Below are 25,948 nucleotides of genomic sequence, written 5' to 3' on the forward strand. Positions count from 1 at the left end.
CTTGAGATGGGGAGGAGGGGTAGTCTGTGAAGTCAGCTGAAGATCATAATTGTTTGCTACCTATCCCTTAAATAGAATTTCCCCAAGGCAAGAAGTCTTTGTTCCATTTTCTCCACCCCAGTGGAAAAATTCCAAATTCAGGATGGATTCCAGCACTGGATAACATGGTCATATATCTATGTAGGTTCAACTATACTTTAGGCTTACAGGAAAAAAAAAACGATTCACAGATCGTTGCCTTGAGCAATGGGCCATTAAGTTCCTTAAGTACTACTAGAAGATCTAGATTAATAAGAAGGTTTACACTTCATATGTCTAACTTTGCATACATGATATATGCACACAAATAGAATATATACATTCAGGGGATTACGTGCTCTTGAACAATAGGTTACTTGTCCCATTTTGCGTAAAGCATATTTGAGTTAGGTATATTCATTTTCAAAAACATATTTCCATTAAAATATGGGGGCATATCTTCTGGATTGGTGGCTAAAGCATGAAGGGGGCATGCAAATGTTTAGCATATCTGGCACATAAATACTTTGCTGTGCCAGTTTTAAAAGTGTGCGAAAAATCTGTTCTCAATTTACAATGTTACCTGAAATAACAGGTGTGCATATTATATTTCTCAGAAATGTAGACAAACTTGTTTCTCTTGGCAATTGGCTGAGCAAGAAGTAGGAGTAAGTGGACTTGTAGGCTCTAAAATTTTACATTGTTTTGTTTGTGTGCAGTTATGTGACAAAAAAAATCTACATTTGCAAGTTGTCCTTTCAAGATAAAGAGATTGCACTACAATACTTGCATGAGGTAAACTGAAAAATATTATTTCTTCTATCATTTTAAAATGCAAATATTTGTAATAAAATAATATAAATTGGGCACTGTACACTTCGTAGTTTGTGTTGTAATTATCAATCAGTATACTGTATTTGAAAATATGAAAAAAACCCACAATATTTAATACATTTCCTCTGGTTTTCTATTGTTTAATTTTGCAATTAAAATGGCAATTAATTGCAATTCATGTTTTTGGGTTAATCACATAAGTTAACTGTGATTGTTAGCCCCAGTTCTTCTTATTCTGAGCTCTTATTCTGCAGTGCCTAGGAGCCCCAGTTATGTCCCAGGACCCCACTGGCCTTGGTGCTGTACAAACACCCAATTATAAAACAGTCCTTGCTCAACAATCTTACATTAAATATAAATCAAGAAACTTATATTGGATGGATATAAACAGTTGGGTGAGAGCGGAATATAAAGAAACACTGACGCAATGATAGTTGCTATGATAAACTGTTATGGGCAGTATAGTGAAAGTTGACACGATGGGCTGCTCAGAGGAAGTGTCAGCTGTTTGGTACTAAATGAGAGAGATCAGCAGGTGGATGTGGGGCAGAATATTCCTATAAGCAGAGGTGAAAGTAAGTGGGTGCGCCCAAGAGCGCAGCTCCGGCAAGAGCTGCAGCAAAAGCCAGCAGAGAGCTATTTAAAGAGCTGGCAGGGCTCTTGGTTGCAATGGGACAGTCAAAACAAGCAGTTTGTTTTATGCAATGCAGAAGAGAGAGCCAAGGGATTCAAAGGAAGCATCATTTGACAAAACGATGGACAAGTAGAATGGTCTTTGCCACAGTGGTCTGAAGGTATATGAAGTAGGCCCAAAGTTCTGAGTACATGATTACTCATTTTCAGCTTGTGTGTGTTATTAGATCTGTCAATCTCTCTTGCGACAGGAAACATGGTTTTAATGCAGAAAAGGTTTCAATTATCTTCTTGTTTGCTGGAAACAGTAAGAAACCTCAGGCTGATATGTCTCAGAAAGGATACATAATCCATAACATCGGAACAAACAACATTTCTTCAGCTTCAATATCCTTGTTGACCAAACCTAAAAGTGGCGGAATATCAGAAGCTTTATTATCTAACAGTCTTCCTTGCTGATACATGCTCGCATGTGATAGTGCATTGTGAGCTGACCTGCCATGAATGCAGAGTTCCTAAAATAGACCAAGAAAGAGAAAGTAAATTTAGAATTATGTAGGGATTTTAGAAAGCTATGTATAACCTTTTGCAAGAATCAAAAACTTGTATAGACTTTTTAAAAAGTACATGCTTACACGGGAACCACTTCAACCACCAAAGGACTATAACTACCGTTAGGGTGTAACATGGTAAGCGTGATTCAGTAGTGGTAATTGTTGTGAAGGATGTTAGACATTGTGGCAGAGTTCAAAGTTCATCCTCCATCTCTGAAGAAGAGGCTTTTAACTTCAGAGGGTGAGCTGGGGGTTGAAATGAACAGCTGGCTCGGATTTGCATTTTGTTACAGTGACGCAGGGTAAAATCTTCAAAAGTGCCTAACACCCGGAAACTCAAAGATATTTTATTTGGGCATTTAACTGCCATTGAAATGCACGGGAGTTAGATGCCTAATTACTTTTCACTGTGTGTAAGTGACTGAAGGGTTTTAACTTCCATTGAATTTCATTTCTGAAAATTTGGAAAAACCTCTGTACCTTAGCAAGGCAACCAAGCCAGTGTTAAACATCCTACAACAGTGCCACACAGCATGAAAGTAAACAAATGAATAATATCACACCAAACTGAAACTGCAAGGGACATGTATATATGCAGAGTGTAATTATCCAAACTTGCATTTAGCTAGGAGACAAGGGATCATAAACCTACTCTTCTGAAAAGTGTCCACAAATGGTGAGTTTCACCTCTCATCGGGTACGTCTACACTAGCCCCCTAATTCGAACTAGGGAGGCTAATGAGGGTGACCAAAATTGCTAATGAAGCACGGGATTTAAATATCCCATGCTTGATTAGCATATTCCCGGCCAGTCGCCATTTTGGTAACTGACTAGCCCGAAGTAACTGCCCGTGTCTATACACGGCAGAGAAGCGGGATTCCGAGATAAACCCCTTAGTTCGAATTAACTGTTACTCCTTGTGGAATGAGGTTTAACAGTTAATTCGAACTAAGGGGTTTATCTCGGAATCCCGCTTCTCTGCCGCATGTAGACGCGGGCAGTTACTGCGGGCTAGTCAGTTTCCAAAATGGCGACCGGCCGGGAATATGATAATCAAGTGCAGGATATTTAAATTAGCAATTTTGGTCACTCTCACTAGCCTCCCTAGTTCGAACTGGGGGCTAGTGTAGACGTATTCATCTATATTACTATCTCTCTAGTACTACAATGCCCTGACACATTACAGCAATGTATACTGGAAAGGTCTTCTTGTCCAGAAACATGCTGAGCCATTGTTTTCCTGGGCATTCAGGGCTAAGAGCACTTTCTACTAAATCACCCACATTTATGTCCTCCTGTGCTTAGGAGTTCATAAGTGGCTTGTTCTATAGATACTGACCAAGATTATTCTTTAAAAAACAGCAAGCAAATGGTCTGGTAGCACTTTATAGACTAACAAAACATGTAGATGATATCATGAGCTTTTGTGGGCACAGCCCACTTCTTCAGATTATTCTTGGTTAGCTTGAGAAAGATCATAATATCCCAGCCAGGCCCATCAACAGATGGGGGAGGGGTCATGGAGCATTAAAAGGGACATGGGGTCCTTGCCACTGCCATGGTAGTGGCAGACAGGAACCTCACTGTCCCCTTTTAAATCACTCTGGTGGGCCACAGAGATTGGCGTGTAGGTAGAGCCCCACTTAGGGGAGGCTAACCCCCAGCTCCACTCCTTCCACCCACATCCACCCCTTGTGGCTGGAGTCTTGAGACCCCTTCCTCAGCAGGAGCTACAAACCCGCCCACCTGGAGAAGACTTGAGTGCCCTTCTGGGCCTGCGCAGCTACAGCCTTACCTCTCCTTCCCTGCCCAGAGCTAAACTGCTCCAGGGAAAAGTGTCTCTTCAAAGATGCTTTTGAGATGCTCTATGAAAGTTCCAGGGTGGCTGAGTAGCAAATACTAGGTTGGGCTTAGGGTTAGGAACGGGAGGCGTGACTGCAGCTGGCCCATGATTCCTCCAGGCAGGTGGAAGGCAGGGCTACAGCCAGTCCCAGGGTCCTTTAGGCAGGAGGAAGGGAGAGGCTCCTTCCGAGCAGGTGAGGTACAGAGCTGCCAGGGGTTCCTCTGATCAAAGGAGGATTGGTCGTAGTTTCTCTTGGTAGGGAGCTTTTAACTCCATTAAAGGGAGAAGGCCAGAGGGCAAGGGGAGCAAGGGGCCCATTGACTTTTATCCTCGGGCACTGAATTGCTATTGGCAGGTCTGAACAAAGCATAAGATGCTTTTACGCTTGTTATTCCAACTAATCAGCACATCATTGAGAGCTAATTTGTATTTAAATTGTGAAAGGCACCTTTAAACACCTTTTTAAAAAGGGTCAGCGAGGTAGCCAAGTTAGTCTGTTAACAGGAAAAACGTATAAAACTTCTTCAGGTGTGTTGAACACGAAAGCTCATGATACCATCTGTATGTTTTGTTAGTCTTTAAGGTGCTACTAGACTATTTGTTGTTTTTTAAGTTTTTTCTAAAAGGGAAGAGGCAGGCCTTCAAGAAAGGTAGCCTCATTTACATATCCTTCACTTCATATTTAGCAAGGATACATTTGACTCATTTTCATTTTTTTGGTCTGGTACCTGCAATATATTTAGCTTCTGCTGACAGTAGTTGTTTATGTAAAATAAAATTAACTGTGTAAAGATTTAAGTCAATTTTCATGCATCGTTTTGTAGTGTATAGTTCAGGAGAGAGAGAGAGAATTTCCTGTGCTTTGAAGGGAAAAAAGCTGCTTTTTCGGTGCCAAAGCATACAGAAAGCTTACATGCTACCACAGAAAGGTGAGAGGAACCAGATTGTTTCCGAAAGAATAACCATTTCTTTTATTTCCTGGATTTGTTTTTATGACTGCTAATAATTTTAATATTAACCTGATATCTAGTAGGCAGTAAAAAAGCAGCCCCTTTATAATTATTTTGCCATCCCCCAAATAAAACAAAAACAAACTTTTCTTTTCCTCTTCAAACTGTGTAATTCTAAGACTATCCTTAAACAGAACATTCCTGCTTAAAAGGAAAGTACAACCATGTTCTGCTTTGGACACAGGTTTTAGTTTGTCCAAACTCATAAAATTAGTGTCACAACAATTACCAGAAAGGGCTGAGCAATTATGTCCTAATCGCCCTTCAGTTACGCTCTTAACGTTATTGGAAAAGAGAGAATAATGAGAGGTGTTTAAGCAATATGGGAAAATAAACAGTTAAGTGAGCAAATATTGGTGCTTGGGTAATGAAGCCCCCAGGACAATGAATACATTCCAGTAGCTAGATATCAGTTTACAAGCAGAAAAGTTTTCTTAGACATTGGAGTTAATTAAACTTCTGTGTTTGTCAATACTTTGCCATTTATAGCTGCTTCTGTGAATAATATGTCCCATGGCAAAATATCACATCAGTGCCCTATTCTGCAAATTCCTTACGTGAGAATTTTTCCATCATGAGTTGTCTCACTGAATACTAGACATAATCAAATCTGTGGAGTTAAAGTGAAATCTTAGATTCTCAGAGAAGATCAGGATATGTTGCATTAGGGGTCTGATAAAGTGAAGGACTGTGCTGAATAAGAGATCATTCTCAAAATTCCTACTCAAGCTTATGGTTTGTTTTCTCTTTGCTCACACAGTGCACACACACACACACACACACACATATATATATATATACACACACACACACACACACACACACACACACACAAATTCAGACCATCTAAGGCTAAATTTAAAAAAGAAACCCAAATATTTAAAAGGTTGGAATGCATAAGTAAGGAGCCACGCTACTAAAATGAAGACTCCCATGGCACCTTAAAGTCAGAGGCCATGTCTGGACTAGGAAATTATTTTGAAATTATTAAATTCGATTTAAGAACTCCTAATTTAACAAATTTGAAGTGTGTCTTCACTATGGAGAAGCATTGAAATTAGTCTGAGACAGGCTCCGTTACTGTGGATGAACTACCTCAGAGTCAAAGTCCCAGGAAGTCCTCTGGGGAGGTGTGGTAGACCTCCTGCAGGCCAATTAGTTTGAATAGTGGCACCGGTGCATCCACACTAACATCATTTCAAATGTACAAGTTTGGAATTAGTGTTATTCCTGATGAAAAGCTGGAGTACTGAGTTTGAATTCCATGGCTCGTTATTCCAAAATAATGGGCTTGGTAGTGCGGACGCACCACTTACTATTTCAAACTTGGGGTGGTTATTTTGGACTAAGGTCCTAGTGTAGACCAGGGCTAACATTTATTTGGGAATAAGCTTTTGTGGGCAAAACTCCACTTTATCAGATGCATGGAGTGTACATTAGAGGCAGGCATAAATATACCAGCAGCTGAAAAGAAGGGCATTACCTTATTAAGTGGAGGACCAGTGCTAATGGGGTCAATTCAGTCAGAGTCGATGAGGTCCACTCCCAACAGCTGATGAAGAGGTATAAATACCAAGGGGGGGAAACTGCTTTTGTAGTGAGACAGCCATTCCCAGTCCCTATTCAAACCCAGATTAATAGTGTCAAGTTCGTAAATGAATTGCAGCTCTTGCAGTTTCTCTTGGAACTCTGGCTTTGAAGTTTTTTGTTGAAGGATGTCCACTTGTAAATCTGTTACTGAGTATCAAGAGAAATTGAAGTGTTCTCCTACTGATTTTTGTATGTTACCATTCCTGATGTCCGAGTTGTGTCCAGTTTGGTTAATGTACGCAGCAGAGGAGCATTGCTGGCACATAGATGGGATATATCACATTAGAGGATGTACAGGTGAATGAGCCGCTGATGGTGTGGCTGATGTGGTCAGGACTTATGTTGGTATTGCTTAAGTAGATATGTGGGCAGAATTGGCAATGGGGTTTGTTGCAGGGATTGGTTCCTTGGTTAGTCTTTCTGTGGTATGCTGTGTAGTTTCTGGTTAGTATTTGCTCTTCAGGTTGGGGGAGGGGAGGCGTCTGCAAGAGAAGAGTGGCCTGTCTCCCAAGTTCTATGAGAGTGAGTTCCCAAGTTAGGCTATAGATCGCTGATGACATGCTGGAGAGGTTTTAGCTGGGAGCTATAGGTAATAACCAGTGGTGTACTGTTATTTTCCTCATTGGGCTTGTCCTGTAGTAGCACCATAGAATCAGAGAAGTGGAAGGGACCTCAAGATGTCATCAAGTCCAGTCCCCAGCACTCACAGGAGAACAATACACCATCTAGACCATCTCTGTCAGATGTTTGTCTAACCTGCTCTTAAAAAAAAAAAACTCCAACGATGAAGATTCCACAACCTCCTTAAGCAACTTATTTCAATGCATAACCACCAGCCAGTTAGGAAGTTTTTCCTAATGTCCAACAAGAACCTCCCCTGCTCCAATTTAAGCCCATTGCTTCTAGTCCTATCCTCAGATGTTGAGGAGAATATTTTTTCTTCCCCCTTCTTATATCACCCTTTTAGATAATTGAGAACTGCTATCATGTCCCCTCTCAGTCTTTTCTTTTCCAAATTAAACAAACCCAATTCTTTCAGTCTTCCCTCATATGTCATGTGTTCCAGACCTCTAATCATTTTTATTGCTCTTCTCTGGACCTTCCCTAATTTCTCTACATTTTTCCTGAAATGTGGTTCCCAGATCTGGACACAATACTCTAGTTGAGACCTAATCAGCAGAAAGTAGAGTGGAAGAGTCACTTCTTGCATCTTGCTTAAAACACTCCAGTTAATGAAGGTGCCGATTTTTTATAGTAGATGTTAAATCAGGTGATTTCTGGGTATTTGCCTGGCTCTGTCAATCTGTTTCCTCACTTCCACAGCTAGGTACAGTAGTTTTTTGTAGGTGTTTGTCTCTGTCTGAGGGATTGGAGAAAATGAAGTTGTATCTTAGGGCTTGGTTGTAGACAATAGCTCATGTGATGTGTCTTGGATGGAAGCTAGAGGTATGTAGGTAAACAATGTGGTCAATAGGTTTCTGGTAAAGGGTTGTGTTTATGTGGCCATCACTTATTTGCACTGTATTGTCCAGGAAATTGATATCTTGTGTGGTCTGGTCCAGGCTGAGGTTGATGGTGTGGAATTAGTAAATCCCTTATTTTCATGTGCTACTATAAGTTGTCTGACTCTGTAAATTCCACTCCATGAATCTGCCTACAAAATCTTATGCCCAAATAAATGTTAGTCTTTAAGGTACCACAGGACTCTTCATTTTTGCAGATACAAACTAACATGGCTATCCCTTTAATACTTGGAGCCGAGCTACTGTAATTCTGTCACTGAGGTATCAGCCTCCCATCTTTTTGCAGCAGGAGATCTGGCAGAATGGAGGGGTGGGGGCAATAGAGTATCTTTACATAATAACTGTCATTTTAGCAGTCACCACAAAATCAAAGTGCTAATTTTAACTATGCCATGGTTGCACCAACTGTGGACTTCATTATATTCATACAGCACCCAGAGAAAAGCAAATACCTACTTTACAAATTACCAATTGAACTAATAGCATACAAAGAGCATCATTCACCAATCCTCATTCAGGCTTTAATGTTGTTATCCTTCTTCCTCCCGACTTCCTAAAAATAGCCCACTCTTGTATATCTTCGTGGATCCACTGGTCCATTGCTAGAAGTCTTTGGGAACTGGGAATAGAGAGATCAAGGTCAGTATGGGGAAAGACACTCCTCTTCCTATGTAGCTCCTCCATAGAGGGGATACACTTCTGCAGACACTAGGAGGTGCACAAGAATAGGGCTCCGCATGGATACATCATTTCTCTGGTGAACCTGAAGGGGCTTGTTGAGAGACCTTCTCCACACATGCCACAAGTGTTAGCAGGCTCATCATCCCAAGCCTTAGATTTGTCATGGTCCTCCGACCTCAGCTAACAGCCTTGGGAAGCAAACATTTTTGTCTGTTTATAGGAAATCTGGGGAATTCCCCCAGCTCATTTCAGTGGATGAGTCCAAAACCTTAATTTGAAATGTCTTCCATATTCTGATCTCAAGCTAGAACCTGATAATTAGCATCTGAAGGATTTTCTAACAATGACATTGAGAGAATTTTCTGAAATTTTTCTATCATGGCAAACAACTTAACACAAACTTATTTCAGTTGGAATATTCATTTGACTTAGGACTCTTGGAATGGGTGAATATTTGCAGTGTTGGTCATTTAACGGATATTGATGAACAAAAATATTAATAGGTTTTTTTTTTTACATGTAGCATAAAACAAATACTCAGAAATTAGGACTAGAAGAGGTTATCAAGTCAAGCTTCATGACTCTAGTGGTTTATCTGCTATGCTATTCTTCTGAGTCTATTATCTAATCTCACACTAAGTATTTTCTCTGATAATGTCTCTGTGGCTTCTCTTGGCAGGCTGTTCCATTGATTAATAGCTCTTCTTCGGAAGTTTTTCCTGGTATCTAATCTTAACTTCTTCTTTAGGTGAAGACAATTACTTCTTTTAATGTATCCTTGGCCAACTTTAAATAAGTCTTCCCCCTCTTTTATACGTGTCCATTAAACCAAAAAAAGGGTATAGAGAGTTCATATGTACTCTGGTTTGTTTAAACAGTATCTCCTTTTTACCTTGTTCCTCATAAGGTAGCTTCCAACTTCCTTACTGGTATTGCCCTTCTTTGCTTTCTCTTTATCACTTCTGTTTGTACTGAGGTTTCCCAAAGCACTTTACATTATCCTCAATGAGCCTTTTCAGTGACTGAATGCAAGAATTTTTACATCTCCATTCTTAAATACAATACATATATATTAGATAGAGGGCATAGCATAACTTTATATAAAGGCAACATTATATTTCCTGTCTTCTTATCTATTCCTTTAAGGATTCCCAACTTTGTTAGCTTTTTAAATTGCCACTAAACATTGAGCAGATGTTTTCAGGGAACTATCCACAATGATTCCAAGATTTTTCTTGAGTGGTAACAGCTAATTTAGACTCCATTACTTTGCATTTATCAACACTGAATTCCTTCTGCCCTTGTGTTGCTCAAACACCCAGTTTTGTGAGATCCCTTTGTAATACTTTGCCATCAGCTTTGGACTTAACTATTTTGAGTAATTTTGTATCATCTGTCACCTCACTGTTTACCACTTTGTCAAGAACATTTCTGAATACAACGAACTGCAGTCTGGAGTGCACCATTATTTATTCCTACTATTTTTTCCCTACCATTTAAGTGAAGTACCTAGTAATGTTTTCACGATATTTCATGATCCTTCAATTACTTGAATAAGTTTTTTGTTATCTTAATCGCCCTGCCTCCTTCTATTTATAAACAAACTCCCTGCCCCAAAGTGAAACTGGGAGTAGCACAAGCTCTATTGGGCTACGTCTACACTGGCATGATTTTCCGAAAATGCTTTTAACGAAAAAGTTTTCCATTAAAAGCGCTTTCGGAAAAGCACATCTAGATTGGCAGGATGCTTTTCCACAAAAACACTTTTTGCGGAAAAGCGTCCGTGGCCAATCTAGATGCGGTTTTCTGCAAAAAAGCCCCAATCGCCATTTTCACGATCGGGGCTTTTTTGCGGAAAACAGTACTGTGCTGTCTACACTGGCCCTTTTACGCAAAAGTCTTTCGGAAAAAGACTTTTGCCCAAAACGGGAGCAGCATAGTATTTCCGGAAAAGCATTGACGATCTTACACGAGATCGTCAGTGCTTTTCTGGAAATTCAAGCGACCAGTCTAGATACAGCCTTGCAGTTAAGAGCAGTTAATAGTGTTTTGTTCCATACATGACAATTTCCTACTTCTTCCTAGCTCAAAGGTCTCTGTTGGTTTGATCCCAACAATGTTTTCAGATAGTTAGAGCACCTCATCTGATCAGATAATAGCCCAAGTATTAACATATTTGTAAAGCTTTAAAGGAAGGTGATAGTTACTCACTAGTTATGGAAATCTCAAAAGACTAAGGGGTATAAAACAAGTTAAAACTGCAGCTGTCTTAGTGGTTGAGATCCCAGATTTTGATAAAGACCCTTTCCTCACCCCCATCCTGCAGATGCCCAAAATTTCTGGTCCTATGTTGAAGCTGTTCCACTGTGGGGGTAAATAACGTTTAAATCCCCTCCCTCGGCAAAGAAAGGGCAATTGAAATGGGGTTTTCGCACATTCCACATCAGTGCTCTGACTACGGAGATAAAATTATAAGTTCCTTCTCACTCCAACTCCATGGCTTCTTGCAGAAAAAGCAGAGGTGCCTAACATCATGCTGAGCAGCAAGCCCTCTTGACTGTCCGGAAGTCCCAAAGTTTGTGTCACTGCCCCTTCTACCAGGACAATGGCAGCCTAGGGGCCTAGGCCACAGAGTACTCTTCCCTCAACAGGTATAAATGTGGCCTGGAGGCCTAGTCCATGGGTAAGTCCCTTTTATCAGGGTAATTACAGCCTAGTTCATAGTTGGTTTCCCCTCACCAGAGTAAACACAGCCTGTAGGCTTAGTTCCTAGCAAAGTTCCCTCTACCAGGGTAAATATGGCTTGTAGGCTAAGTTCAAAGCAAAGTTCCCTCTCTCAGGATGAATACAGGCGGAGGGGCTAGTTCACAGCCAAGTTCCCTCTATCACGGTGAATATGGGCTAGTTCACAGGTAAGCCTCCCGCACTGTTAGGAAGCAGGCCTGCTGTGTGTAGGGGTAGGGGAACATGGGCCCTTCCACACCACCGGGTCTCAGGGCTAGGGTTGCCAGGTGTCTGGTATTTACCTGGACAGTCCAGTGTTTTCACCTCCTGTCCGGTAAAAAAATCCAGAGATCACTGGACACCTAAAATGTCCAGTATTTTCAGATTTTTTTCCCCAGCCAGGAGGAAAAAATGCCAGGCACCTGGCAACCCTACAAACACTCAGCACCCAGCCTCCTCCTCCCACAAGACTCCCCCAGCCCCCCAACCCCATGCTTACCTGGTTCCGCAAGGCTGCCAGCACAAAATGGCTGCCGACGAAGGGGAAGCAATGCTTCCCCTGGGTCTTAGTGCTCAATCGCTCCCCCTGTTCCTATCTCTGCACTCACTCTTAAAGGGGACATGGTGTTTTAATGCTATTTTTTTATTTTGCTTAAGTCTTGAAGTCCTTTCCCCCCCCCCCCACAACAACTTTGTCCCCCCCCCCTTTTTTTCCCCTTCAACAGAATTTTTTCCCGGTGTTTTTTTTGAGGGGGGAGGTCAGTATTTTTGTTTCAGCCATCTGGCAACCCTACCCAGGGCCCTGTTGAAAGTGGAGGATTCTGCTGCCTACTCGGTGGGGATTCTTACTGAAACACACCAAATGCCCAAATGGCAATCCTCTGCCCTGGGCTACTTCCTACCATTTCCAGTGCATTGTTCAGCTCTTGTAGTGTTGCTCAGCGGGTCAGACCCTCCCAGATGGCCTCCCTGGCTAGAGCTGCTGAGTTTGGGGCAGCTGCTGGGGTTGCTCTGGACCTCAGACCTGAGCTCCTTCTCCTCTGGTGGTCAACCCCAACTGTGTGGCCCCAGAGGTTTTTATACCCTGCCTCTCTTGTGAGCATGCCCAGCAGGGCTGTGGGGGTGAGGCCTTTTTAGCCAGCTGCGCCAGGGCAACTCCCTGCAGGGTAGATACACCCCATCACACATCAAAAGAGGGTTTGCAGTAGAGACTCTCAAGCAGAGAGAGGGAGGCCCCGATCTGTGGCCCAGAGAGAAGGAAGGGGGTTAGCACATACCCTTTGGCTAGTGATTCCCCCATTGGCTAGGTAAGAAAAGGAATAACCTAGCTTGTGCAAGTCTTTGTGAGTTCCATTCTAAATTGTCTCCCCCAATCCTTCTGAAGTGCTGAACTCAGGCATCCTGAATCCCAGTAATTATCTAGGCACCTAATTTTCTGTGTAAATCTTACCCCTAAGTCAGAGGTGGGCAAATTCTGGCCTGCGAGCTGGATCTGATCCACAAGGTTAGTCCCTGGCATGCTCACTCCCCCCAAATAATGAATAATGAATTGATCCATACAGCTTGTGCTCCACAGTTAAGATACATGCTTAACATTTGACCCAATACTTTACACGTGCATTATGTGCAACACAAATGGGTTAGCATATTCTAAAACCTTTAATCTTTTCATTTCCTGACTTCTCCTTAGCCTCTTTTCAATTGCAACATGAATGTTTAATATAACTTCTTGCATTAATTTTATTTTGTGCATTTGTTGAGAAAAAAGGATAAAATGGGTGAAAGAGCTCCACATCAAAATACCTATTTTGATAGCTGTGTTTTTATATACTTGATATATCTGTATATATGACTTATCTGTATTCATGGAATTATAATGTCTTACTTAAAATGGAGAACTAGCACTCTCAGGGTATATGTCGTTAACTGTGCTGTTGTAGAAATAATCACTCCCCAGGACATGGAAACATTAAGAATACACCTGTAGGGATTGAATGAAAGCTTGAGGCTCTCTGGCCTGAACCAGCCCATATGCTAACACCTTCAGGAGGTGCCGGCTCACATGTCAAATAGAAACTGTAATATGGGAGCCTTTTAGACTCTTCATTTGTAACCAATGTTTCTATGAGTTCAGTTAGCATCAGACTTTCTTTAGGAATCGGACAATCATTCGAGTTTTATTTGTGGCTTTCTCTGTTTTTTAAATATTATTCTATTTGGACTGAATCTGTCAATTTTATTTGAACCCCCCCACCTCCCATATTGTTGCCATTCTTGAAGAGTGCATGACTTATCTGTCCTCAGTTCTGGGTGATGTTCTGGAGAAAAAGGACATGAACTGTTGAATTATAGGCCTGTCAGAAAGGAGCAATTCTACCAAAACTGTTCTGGCAGAGCTTAAGGCTAGGCTGGTGATTAAGAGATGTCATGACCAAGAAAAAGAGTGAAATCCTGTCCCACTGTCTCCAGTGAATTCAATGGCAGTTTTGCCTTTGAATTCACAGAGTCAAGCTCTCAAGAGTGCAAGAGTAGCTTAATTGTTAAAATTGTGGCATAAGTGTGGTGCAACCAAACGTACATCTTTCCTGGTTTAAACATAGTGAATTTAGCCAATTGATTGTGGTATTCAAGCATGGATGGCTTCAGTCTAAAGAGGGAAGATTTCAGAAAATGATAGATTAGAAGATTGGAGTTTGCAGGAAGTTTTTGTAGCCTTATAGTTTAGTGTACCTATACAGATACTTATGATCAATTAAATGTAGAGTTCCATAACAATAGATTGAATTCCTATCTTAGATCTTTACAGTGAGAGGTATTCTTAAACTAGGTACTTGAATAGGAAAGGCAAGCTGTGATTTTTTTTAAATGATGGGTTTTGGTCATTTAGCTTCTTGGTATAAGGCCTTTCCCCTTTATGATTTCTCCAAATTCACCCGGTTACATGGGAAAATTGCAATTTTCACTGGATTTCTGTTTCTGAGCACCAGTACTGATTCCAGCATTATCTAACTAATGAAACACTGTGTATTTTATGAACAAGTTATGAAGGCAGAATGAAAGCAAGTCACTCATTTAAGGAGAGAATAGTTCTCATGAATAGGTGCCTGCACTGTAGAGATTTCAGCTACTTAAGAGAACAATTAGCAGTCATGAAGAGGCAGTGGTTCACTGGGATTATTCACTGACCTTTGAGGTCCTCCTTAGAGGTTGACCTTATCCACAGTAAACAAAGCTCATTGTAATTACAAATAGATGCCAGATAAAAGGTGGAGAATACAATAATCTCAGCTTCTAGTGAATGTTGACTATCTAAAACAGGCTACCAGCTCTCCAAAGGAGGATGGCACAGTGTAGCTAAATTGCAAGGTTTTGTGTTGAAAGCTACACAGAGTATTGCACCATGGGAAACTCATTGTAGCCATTACTTGCATTTATTCCTGATGCTGTTCATATCAATTTTTCCACTTCCCAAATTTTAAAAAGAAATATTTTACAGGATCAAAGGAGGAGAATATCATATGGAATAGGCACACATGTATGCATACTCAAGATATACTTTTCAACTTCTTAATATATGAGGTGATTCTGGTGTAATTAATATTCTATCATCACTTGCAGAGAGTTCATGAATGACAGTCTGCATAATTTTTCAACCCCTAACATTAGGCAACTGCTCAAGATTGTTTTTTGAAAAGGCATTCTGTGCATTACAGCAGCTAATGAAAAATAATCTTCTAACCACATGTAATAAAATAACTTATTAGAGTAGTGTAACTTCTTGATGTATATACACAGTGAAAGTTTAGAGAAAATACTTTTATGATTTAAGAGACTGCTAATTCTGCTGCTCCTCTCTGTTTTAAGGAAAGCAAATACCTCCCAAACCACTAGCACATTTCAATGATGAAGAAAGTTTGTGTGATCACTGTGCCATATATTAGAAATATGACAAACACATTATTTTGGGATTCAGTGGATAAATAGTGATTATTTATGTGTGATGGGCTCAAATCCACATATTGATTTCCTTTTTAGTCTTTGGCTCATGACTGGCAGTGAATAGAAGGCTGGGGGGGGGGGGGGGGAGGCAGTGAGTGAATAGGTTCTGGGTCTGTGGTGTAAAGGACGGGATGGAGAGAGAAGTAGCAGGTGTAAGAGGAAAGACCTAAGTGTGAACAAAGGTGGGTAATGGAAAGGAGTATATTTGGGGTGTGGTTTTCTTTTAAAGTTGTGGATTTGTTGGAAGAATGGGGCCAGAATCAGAACTGAGAGTCAGGTCATAATTGAAATGGCTGCTATTGTATGAGATTAGCCATCTCAAACTTTAATTATCTGTTTTATTACCCTCTGGAGTATCCAACTGTTTTGAGTATGATGTGAATATGACTTAGCTTTGTGTAAAAATTCATTATAGGGAGTGAATACATGGTAGTGTGGTATCGGTGTAATACAAATAGTTTATCATAATACTATACAAGTTTGGCATGGACAAATTACCCACAAGTTGTGAAGCCACTGTTGAGTTACAGGCAGTCCCTGGGTTACGTACAAGATAGGGACTGTAGGTTTGTTCTTAAGTTGAATCTGTATGTAAGTCGGAACTGGCGTCAGCCGCTGCTGAAGCTGATCAGTTTCAACAGTGGCTGAATCTGGACGCCAGTTCTGACTTACATATGGATTCAACTTAAGAAACGCAGACGTCCCCAAGTCAGCTGCTGCTGAAACTGATCAGCGGCTGATTCCAGGAAGCCCGGGGCAGAGCAACTCTGCCTCGGGCTTCCTGTAGTCAGCCCCTGGTCAGTTTCAGCAGCGGCTGACTTGGGGACGCTTGGGGCAGAGCAGCTGAAACTGACCAGCAGCGGCTGAATCAGGACGCCTGGGGCAGAGCAGCTGGGGTGTTGCCGGGTTGGTACAGTAGCGCCGAGGAGCGCTGCGGGACCAACCCGGCAGCGCCCAGCTGCTCTACCCCAGGCGTAGGCAAGAAAAGCCTGGTCTGCTGGGGGAGGCGCGGGGGGCACTAGCTGCACCCTCCCCCCAGCAGACCAGGGAGACGCGGGTGGCGGCCCGCGTCCTCCACGGCTTTGCTCCGTCTCCCTGGTCTGCTGACCAGGGAGATGGGGAGTAAAGCCTTGGAGCACGCCCGCAGCAGGACAACCCAGGCGCGCCCGGGCTGTTCTGCTGCGGGCGTGCTCCGCGGCTTTGCTCCCGGTCTCCCTGCAGACCAGAGAGACGGGGAGCAGCTTTTCTCGCCCCGGAGGACGGGGGCGGCGGGACTGCAGCGCATCTGGGCCTCCCGCCGCTCCAGTCCTCCGGGGCCAGAAAAGCCCCGTTCGTAACTGCGGATCCGATGTAAGACGGATCCGCGTAACTCGGGGACTGCCTGTACTTAAATCATCCTACATGAATCCTATGAATACCACATTATACCACATCCTATGGTCAGGTATTTGGTATATGCCACATATTTTACAGATAGACTATTTTACATATATTGATGGAGTGTTTTACAATTTTTACTGGCATTATTTTTTATATTTCTCTACAGGCGCTTTCAGTATCATGAGGCCAAATGCTCCTGATTCAGATAAAGGGGAATATTCTAACTAATGAAGCATTGAAACAATTGAAAATTATCAAACATCGCTTTTCTGAACAGTACATAATAATATAAGGCTCTTAAAGAAAAATATATCATGGTTTCTTGGAACTAAACAAAAAGTCTTACTATGTTGAAAAGAGAGGATTCCTGATGTTTCTAACCCTAATAAGCCACCTGTTACCTGATCTTATACCAGTTGCTGAATATTATGTTTAACTTGTGGTATTTGTAATGAATTGTTTAACTGTTGAAGTCGCTTTGGGTTTTGAAATGTTAGAAATGAAAAAATGGATTAGTAGGCAGAGTGCAGTTGAGGGGAGGTAAAGGGATACATGAAAAATTCAGATGTATTAGTTCCACAATGCCTCACATAAATATCCATTCCCTTAGAGGCATGCATGCCCTTTGGACACTCTGTGTGTCTGGCTATTTCTGTAAAACATCCCAAGATATGATGGTGACTTCACAGATATATAAAAAAAGAGATCCTTGTCCCAAAGAGCATAAAACCTAAAAATACCTACAAAGGAATTGGAAAAGAGGATATGACAAGTTGTTTATCCCATTGTTTTCTGTTCTGCTTTATTGCTTTAATATTCATAGCCACAGCTTCTTGCACTCAAAGTTTACTGTAATCTTGTATTAAACATTCTTAGCACTACTCACTTTTTAGAGCTTTGAGATTCTCTCTGTGTTTATACATAAATACATGCACCAGTGACATATTTTGTGCTTTGTTTCTCTCATTCATATTCAGGTATTGGGCAATGAGGATGTAATAACTCTATTGTAAACAAACTCTGCTTATCTAATGTAACAATAATACTTCAGTTTTAATAACATGAATACTTGAACTGAAGGTAAGCTATGCTCTAAATTAAACTGGTATTTATATTCCTTTTGCAGTTTCTTTACAGGGCTTACTAGCAACCTACATGCATCCAACCTATTCGGTATTTGTGGAGTTAACTAGCTTAAACCTATTCCCAATTAGATTCTTACACCAAGAATGTAATGCTTGTTTACCTATATAAGGAAACACGTTATACTTAATTGAGCTTGGCTGGATTTTAGACTGACAGAGACAAGTAAGCACACACCCTGGAGAGTGGGAGTGATCAGTAGGCTGGACAGAGCACAGCTTCCTGAATCAAACTGACTACAGTTCAGCTGATCTGCAGAAAAACAGCAAAAGCCAGGCAACAAAGCACCCTACTTGGAGGAACTACCAACTTAAAAAACACCCCAAAATCCAAAACAGAAGTTAAGGAAAAGAATAACTGACAGTATAAAAATGGAGAAGCTGGTAAGTCACTAATATACTTGCATTTTAGAAGTGACCTTGTTAGAATGAGGAGGAAATCAGAGTGCTACTATTAAGTCTTGTTCTTATATCTAGTTCTTTCCTAAAACGGCTTGCACATGATAGAAATACTTGTAGACAATTTAGGGCTCTTCTGCACAGCAACATCTGTGTGGGATATGTATTTAAGCTTATCTGACTTTCCATGTGCTTCTAATTTAGATACACCTTTCTTTACCAAAGAGATTACCAAACTTTCTTATCTTTGATGTAACACAGATGCAAGCTGAAACTCTGGAAATGAAGCTAGGATTTTTTGATTAAATGTCTGAATTCCTGCAAATGTCAGAATGCTAAATACTAATATGCACACACTAAACATTCTTATGTTTAAGGTTTAAAATGTGGAATCTTTAAAAAAGTGAAATATCTCTTCATTTCATAGTTTTCTAGAATATTTCATTTTGATTGGTATGACTGGAGTTCAGTCAGCACAACTGAAATGTCCTTTTTTGCCTTATGTGGAATATAGGGATACCTGCAATAATAACAAGCACAAGTTATTTAAAAATAAGCTACAGGTTTGGTCTTGCAAAACTTGTTCTCCTAAAATAAAAATTATTGAAGTACAAAACAAAGATGTGAATTGCTTATAGATTGATAGCCTTTACAACAGATTCGGAGTTGAAACCAGAGTGCAAAAGAGTTCTTTTAAAAATATCTCGGTAAGAATGCAATTAAAAGTGGAAATGTGAAAGAATCTATTTCAATAGCGTTCTAATTGCAGTTAGGCCAGTAAATGTTAAAAGGCAATTACTTGCAGAACTTCATTCAAGTTCTATTGAACTGATGATACAGAAATTTTTATTTGTAATTTTTGTATCTGATTTCTCTTAGAGGTACCTTCCACAGCAAAAGATTGTGCAGAAATCTTTTTAAAAACAGGTGCAGACTTTGTTTTTAGGGTGATTCCATTTCTAGAATTTTGGTGGCTCACTGTCATATAATTGCATTGCACTAAGCTTTAACTGACAATCTCTTTAAAAAGAAATCTGTGTTAAGAAATTAGTTGGTATGAATGTATCTTTCCTAAGGGCCAAAATAGCAAAACAAACAAAAAAATTACATTCATATTTCTAAAAATATAGAATATTTTTACGAAACTGATTATATTAGAAACAAAACAAAGTTAACTTTCAAAATGTGACAAGATTTATATATATGCGCCCAACAGTAAGCAGTTGAATTGCAAGCTCCTGTAACGTAATATTTCCTGGCTAAAGCATTCATTCATGATAAAGAATTGGCAACATTAAAATGCTAATTTAGTTTCCCATTCATAAATGTACAGAATATTTCTAAACTCTTGACCTTCAATGTGAATACATTAACAGGAGTTACATATTTGAAACAGCAATGCTGTATCTTCAATATAGAATTTTTACAGGATCATCTGCATAGCAAGGAAAGCATATAGTGTGTTTTTAGACATGGGCTCACATCTGAATATACCATATTATCCTTCTGAAATATCATCAGTCTCGATGGAAGTCAGCAGTGGCAGAGAATTTGGCAATTGAGGACCAGGAGCAAAAACTGCAGCTACTGTATTTCACTCACCTCACCTCCCACTCCATTTTTGCTGGCTTCCATTTATGGTACCTCAAGCAACTCTGTGATTGTGTCGTAGGTATGGATAGAGATAAGAGATTGTTATCATGGGTGTGTGCAAATAAAATACAAGCTTTAAGAACAGGAAATGGTGTCAAGAGAAACACATTCTTTATTTATTCTGTTCTGTCTTATGTGGCACTAATCTGAATACCTCATAATCATGAATGGAATTAAACTGTACAACACCCTGTGAGAGATGTGTTATTGCCATTTTACAGATGGGAACTGAGGCACATGATATTACCGATTAATTTAGTTATATTATCATAGCTCCTAGAAGCCTGATCTGTGGACCAGGATTCCATTGTGCTAGGCACTGTAGAAATGCAGACCAAAATGTCCCTAGATTAACCAAATGTTACAAAGAATATTTGAGAATAAGATGAGAAATGAATCCTAATCTTCTGCTTTTCAATCCAATGTCCTATCCCCTAGATCAGAGTTTCTCAGTTATGAGGGGGAAAGGCCTGTCTAACTTTCTAGGGCGGGAAGTGCACCTTCTAAATTACAGAGTGGAGTTGCAACCAGGTGCATGGTGTCACATCACCATTCAAATTTGGCCCAACCACCCTGCAGTCATGAGGGCAGTTAGGGTAAATTGAAGTAAATGGCATATAGGCTCCAAGTTTAAAACAAAGAAACACCTACACCCTCCTCCAAAAAAATGCAGGTTGGGGAGTGATTCAAAAAAGGCTGAGAACCCCTGTACTAGATAACCATTCCCTTCCTTCTTAATCTATTCTGGGCCTGAGTTCTTTATCTGTAAAATGGGCATATTTCTTCGCACATTGACTTTCTCTCAGAGACAGCATGCTAGTAAAGTAATCTTGGAAACTGGGAACACTGCCCTGTGTAAAGTGGTTAAATATGTCTTACTGCCAATGAGCTACATGTAAGGAACTCTGTATATTTGGCTAAAACTGAGTCCAGCTATTTTTTTGGTCTATGACCCACAAAAAGGGGGTGGGGGAATTCATCCGACAAATGCAGTATATTTGTGGAGTTTGGGTCATAAGGCAGTATTTCTGCTATTTTATGGGTGGAGCACCTAGCATTACTGTCTGAGGGACTTTTGGGAAGATTTTATCTTGAGCTGAATATATTTCATAGTCTTTTTCCTTGATAGTTTTCATTAGTAAATGTGTATTTTTAAACAAGTTTTGCCCAAGTAGTAGAACACTTCCATTTTAATACACCTTGCAACACTGAGGAAAAACTTCCACTTTAAATGGTCAGTGGAGAAAAGGTATAATTTTGTTTTAAAGGTTAATTCCAGGCTAAATAATGTAATTCACCTCTAAACTTTTCTCTCTGTCTTTGGATCAGTTGCTTAACTTGAAGGAAAACAGTGAAGTACATTGATGATATTCAGACTAAAGCATTGTCAGCTTTGCAGATGCACATATTGAATCTAAGTGAAGGTGTTGTGTCCCAACAGGCCTTCTGTGTGTATGTAAGTACTTCTAGCACCATCTTTAGCTGTCTAAACATGAGGGAGGATGAAGGGAAACAGAACAACTCTAATTTGACATTCTGAGTTTCAAAACAGACATGATTGAGTAGGACATCTGTATTCACATTTCTAAGGTGTGATTACTTAGAGAAAAACTATTTTGCTTGCTTCTGTGTGAAACATTGCTGGTGAATCAATTCAAGAGGGTTCTTACCCATTTGTGGGTTTAGCAAATAGTGTTAACTTTAGGACTGGGGCTGTTAGATGTAGTTGTCATTAAACTTTTATTTTCAAAGGAAAGGTGACTATAGAAATGAATGTTTCTCTTTCTTTAATCCAGAAAGAATAGCATTTAAGGGTATTTTGAAAAGTTTCCAAGTCACCGTTGATTGTTCACTACACAGCCGTTTCTTTTCCCTGATTAAACAGGTTTTTCAGAGCCACATCTTTGTTTACTTGTTTTTACTTTTTAAATTTTTCATGTAATTGGGGTTAAGAGCTCCTATACATTAGCAAGCAGAGGCTGGGCACATCACATTTCCATTTTGATACCTTAGTGCTTTTTCAATAAGAAAACTCGAGGCTTTCAAAATGTAACTAGAGAGCTTGAAATAATAGATGAACATGCAGCACTAATTGTGTGCTCTCTGTAGGGTTTTGTTAAGGGCTTTACCATTCTATTACGCTATCTTTTTCTAGTGTAAGCATTTTATATGGCATGTGTGATTTCATTGCCCTTATGTGACCTTTTTCCCCTGAAGCACATGCCTAATTGAAAAGAACTGCCAGCATCTGCAGAGTTGCAAGCAACATCTCTAGGAATAGCTTGAAGAGAGACAGGTGTCAAAAAGGGTGGGGTCAATGGGACAATTTTTATAACAACCTTTTGTAGATCCTGCATAGAATCATTGTTAGGATTAATGATAATGAAGTGTTCACAGGGCATATTGACTCAGCTGAAGAGAAGACAGCAGCTGTCTCAAGATTAAATGCACAGAATATATTTTCTGAAATATCACGTCCCTTTTTTTTTTTTTTTTTTTAAAACTTCTGCAGTCCTTTCTGCTTTATTCAGGAAATTTAAAATTCAAAATTGGTGTTATATTTCCTAGTGTAACTGCTATTCCAAAATCATAAAGCCCCACTTGGCCGTGTGGAACTTCTGCATTCATAAATGTAGTTATGAAGAACACTTTCTGCAGTCTAAGATTGAAGCAGCATGTTCTCTATTGGAAGCTCTGTGTAGCTTTTTACAGTGCCAGCTGCTGTGAGCCAGTGTGTTTTAAGAGCCATGCAAATGAAGGATACAAGTCACAAGCCAGGGAACAGTTTTTCTTTTCCCAGATCAAACAAGAGAGCTGAAATGATACTGATGATAAATCACTGGTCAGTTCTACTTAGAGTATTAAATAAATTATTATTCATTCAAAATACTTGCGTGAAAGTCTGCTCAAATTTTATATTGCTTGATGATCTCAACATTAACTTGCTTGATCAGATCAGAAAGAAATAGGTATTTAAATGTAAAAAGGGTAAAAACCAATAGTCCTTGCAGGCACAGAGAGTCCTTATCAGAAAAAAAAGATTTGATACATCATACTTTCAGCTATTCTGTGTTGCTTATCTGACATGAAAAGTTCAGAAAACCACTAGGTTGAAAAAGAAGACTAGGAAGGTCTCTTCCATTTGACTCTGGAGAGCAAATTAGTTCAGCACATCTGTCTTGTGTTATGTCAGATAGTTTTTACGCAGGCATATCTTTTTGAGTTATTTGTTTCTGTATTTATTCCAGGATATATTTCGGTAGCGCGTATCAGAGTTTTAGTGTTCTGGAATGCTTACAACTTTGGACCTGATCCTGAAACGTGCTGAGCACCCACAACTCCTGTTTCAGGCATCTAGCTTTATAGGTGCTGAGACCCTTCACAGGCTGAAACTGCCAGGTTTCTTTTAGAAATATATTTCCTGTTGTGTTTTATTTGTTGCTAAACTAGTCAACACAGTCTGATTTTTGGCACTCGGGCTAGTGATTGAAAGAATGCAAGTCTATGTTGTTGATGCAGACATTTCTTGGTAATACTGTATTTTCTAAGGGAATTTGGCTATTTTCATGATAAATTCCTGATTCAGCAAAGTATTGAAGGACAGGTTTAAAACTGAAAGACAAAAAGGAATAAAGTAATACCAAGAAACTTCTTTGTCAACAATACTGAAGTCAATAAGACTTAAGCACAAGCTTAAAGTTAAACATGCCCTTAAATGCTAAATTATTTTGCTAAATTTTGGCCTCAATCAGCAAAATCAAGATCTTTGTCCTCATACTTTTATGCTCTTTGTACAATATATCAAGTCTAGGAAAACAGTTTACTACTTAAATCAGTTTTAACAGGGAGGGATTTTTAGCACAAAACTCAGCATTTTCACCTTATGAAGTGAAACATTTTTTTTGGTTGTAGGTCTTGCAATAGTCTCATTCCTGGATTCACATCCATTGGTAGTAATGTTGGTGGCTGTTAATTTATCAGAATTAGGGTGAAGGCAGAATGAAAGAAGGCAGTTTCTCTTATTAGATGTGATGGATTTTCTTTCCATGGAGTATTTGTATAATTTCAGCTTCATTTAAAACCAACTGAGGTTACTTTCAAGAAAATGAATGAAACAAGACATTTGTAGATACCAAAGTGCAAAGTTCTAGTTATTTCCTCAAGTTGAGAACAGTCTCATTTTGTTATACTATAGAAATGCACAGCATCCTTTTCAAGGGTCTTGCCTTGTTCAAAATTAGCTTCCACTGATGTATTTGCTCAGCACTGCTGGGTTTCCTGAAGTGCTGTATGGTAACTGTGGTAATCTTGGAGGCTCCATTTGAAATCCAAAGTCAGGACTTCTGATGGATTTATTTTTTTTGTACTTGTCTATTATTCCTGTGTATGAAGAACTGACTTTGTTCCTAGTGTGTTAATTCTGTAAAAGAAGTCCTTATTTTTACTGTACATTTTTAATCTTCTTAATCTGTCTCAAATTTCATAGTCTGTCTGAAATTCAAACTCTTATATCTGAGGAGTTTAATTAGCAGCTAATTATAAATTCTTAACTTAAGCATGGAAATTTGCCACAAGTGGTTTTGAAGAAGTTATTGGTTGTTTATTCAAAACTATGCAGCTGTACTTAAAAATCTAATGGGTAATTCTGCATATGTTATGTTTTGCCTTTGATATAGTGCCATACCACCTCCATTAGTGTAGTGGTTAGACGGCAAACATCTGTTTGCTTTTATTGCACATGTGTGTTACGTAAGAGGTTCTGTTTCTACATGATGTAGATCACTGGAATTTACTGAAATGTATGATTTGTTTATTCAGTAAACCTTAAAATACGTCAGTAAATTGACGATCCTAGGTAATGACATACAGAGACATAAAGAGAAGGAAAAGTTGGTAATAGGGGTGAATATTACAATGTTACACTTTTCTGATTTAAAAAAAATTGTAAACAATCATGTGACTGTCAATAAAATTGCCTAAAACTGGCACACATCCACACAATCTTGGAGCACACAGTGCTCAAAACTGGGCATACAGAAATGCACCCGACTTAACTACACTTCAGAAAAGAAAATTATAAAATCTATCAGCCCTCATTCTAGAATCTTGTTATGTTCACAGAACAAAACAGATCATATCAATGTGTAATATACGGTAAATTATTTTTCAGGTGATATAACTATATACAACATATTCCTTTTTGTACAAATTGATCCATTAAACAATAATAAGCCATCTGGACCACTTGGTATTTACGCAGGAGTTCCCAAGGAGCTGACATAAGACATTACCAGACTACAAACTGTAGTATGTAATCTCATTTGAATCTGCCTTAATACCAGATGACTGGTAGATTGCTAATTTACGGCTGACTTTTAAAAAGGGTCTAGAGGCAATTCTGGAGGAAAGTACAGGCTAGTAAGCCTAACTTCATTATCATGGAAATTGGTTGAAAGTTATCATGAAGAACACATCAGACATTTAAATGGACAAGAGAAGAGTGGCTTTTGTAAAGGAAATCATGCCTCACCAATCTATTAGATTTCATTGAGTAGGTCAAAAATGTATGGACAAGTGTGATCCAGTAAATACAGCATATCTAGACTTTCAGAAAAGTCTTTGATAACTTCCCTTACATAAGGTTCTTAGGCCAAGTAGGCTGTCATGAGATAAGAGGGGAAATCTTCTTATGGATCAGTATCTAGTTTGAAAAGTAGGAAAGAAAAGGTAGTAATAAATAAGTCAGTTTTCACATTGGAGAGAGGTATATAGGAGCCCCCCCCCCCCCCCACAAGGATTTGTATTTGCATCCATGCAGGCCAAAATATTCATAAATGATATGGGAAAAATGAATAAACACTGACAGGATAGTGACATAGTTGGACCATTTGTCTTGACCTAGTATGGTGTTCTTATGAAACATTATCTGGAGTCTGAAAGAAGTGGCAAAATCTTCTGACTGCA

The 25,948-nt window shown here is 39.6% G+C and overlaps 1 protein-coding gene and 1 long non-coding RNA gene across 2 annotated transcripts in view; one reads left to right on the forward strand and one right to left on the reverse strand.

Moving 5' to 3' along the window:
• Positions 1-874: 874 nt before the first annotated feature.
• On the reverse strand, positions 875-12,560 carry LOC142827014 (uncharacterized). The gene is made up of 3 exons (XR_012901353.1): positions 12,314-12,560; positions 8,463-8,625; positions 875-2,000 (listed from the first exon to the last, which is right to left on the reverse strand). It is a non-coding gene; the product is annotated as an uncharacterized LOC142827014 (long non-coding RNA).
• Positions 12,561-18,091: 5,531 nt separating this feature from the next.
• Positions 18,092-25,948, forward strand: part of MID1 (midline 1) — a 349,991-nt gene continuing 342,134 nt past the window's right edge. The window contains exon 1 of the mRNA XM_006120186.4: positions 18,092-18,316. The gene's annotated coding sequence lies outside the window, so the exon portion shown is untranslated. The remainder of the gene's footprint in view (positions 18,317-25,948) is intronic.

This window comes from Pelodiscus sinensis, chromosome 1 (genome assembly GCF_049634645.1).
Source record: "Pelodiscus sinensis isolate JC-2024 chromosome 1, ASM4963464v1, whole genome shotgun sequence".
In the NCBI taxonomy this organism is placed as follows: Eukaryota; Metazoa; Chordata; order Testudines; family Trionychidae; genus Pelodiscus; species Pelodiscus sinensis.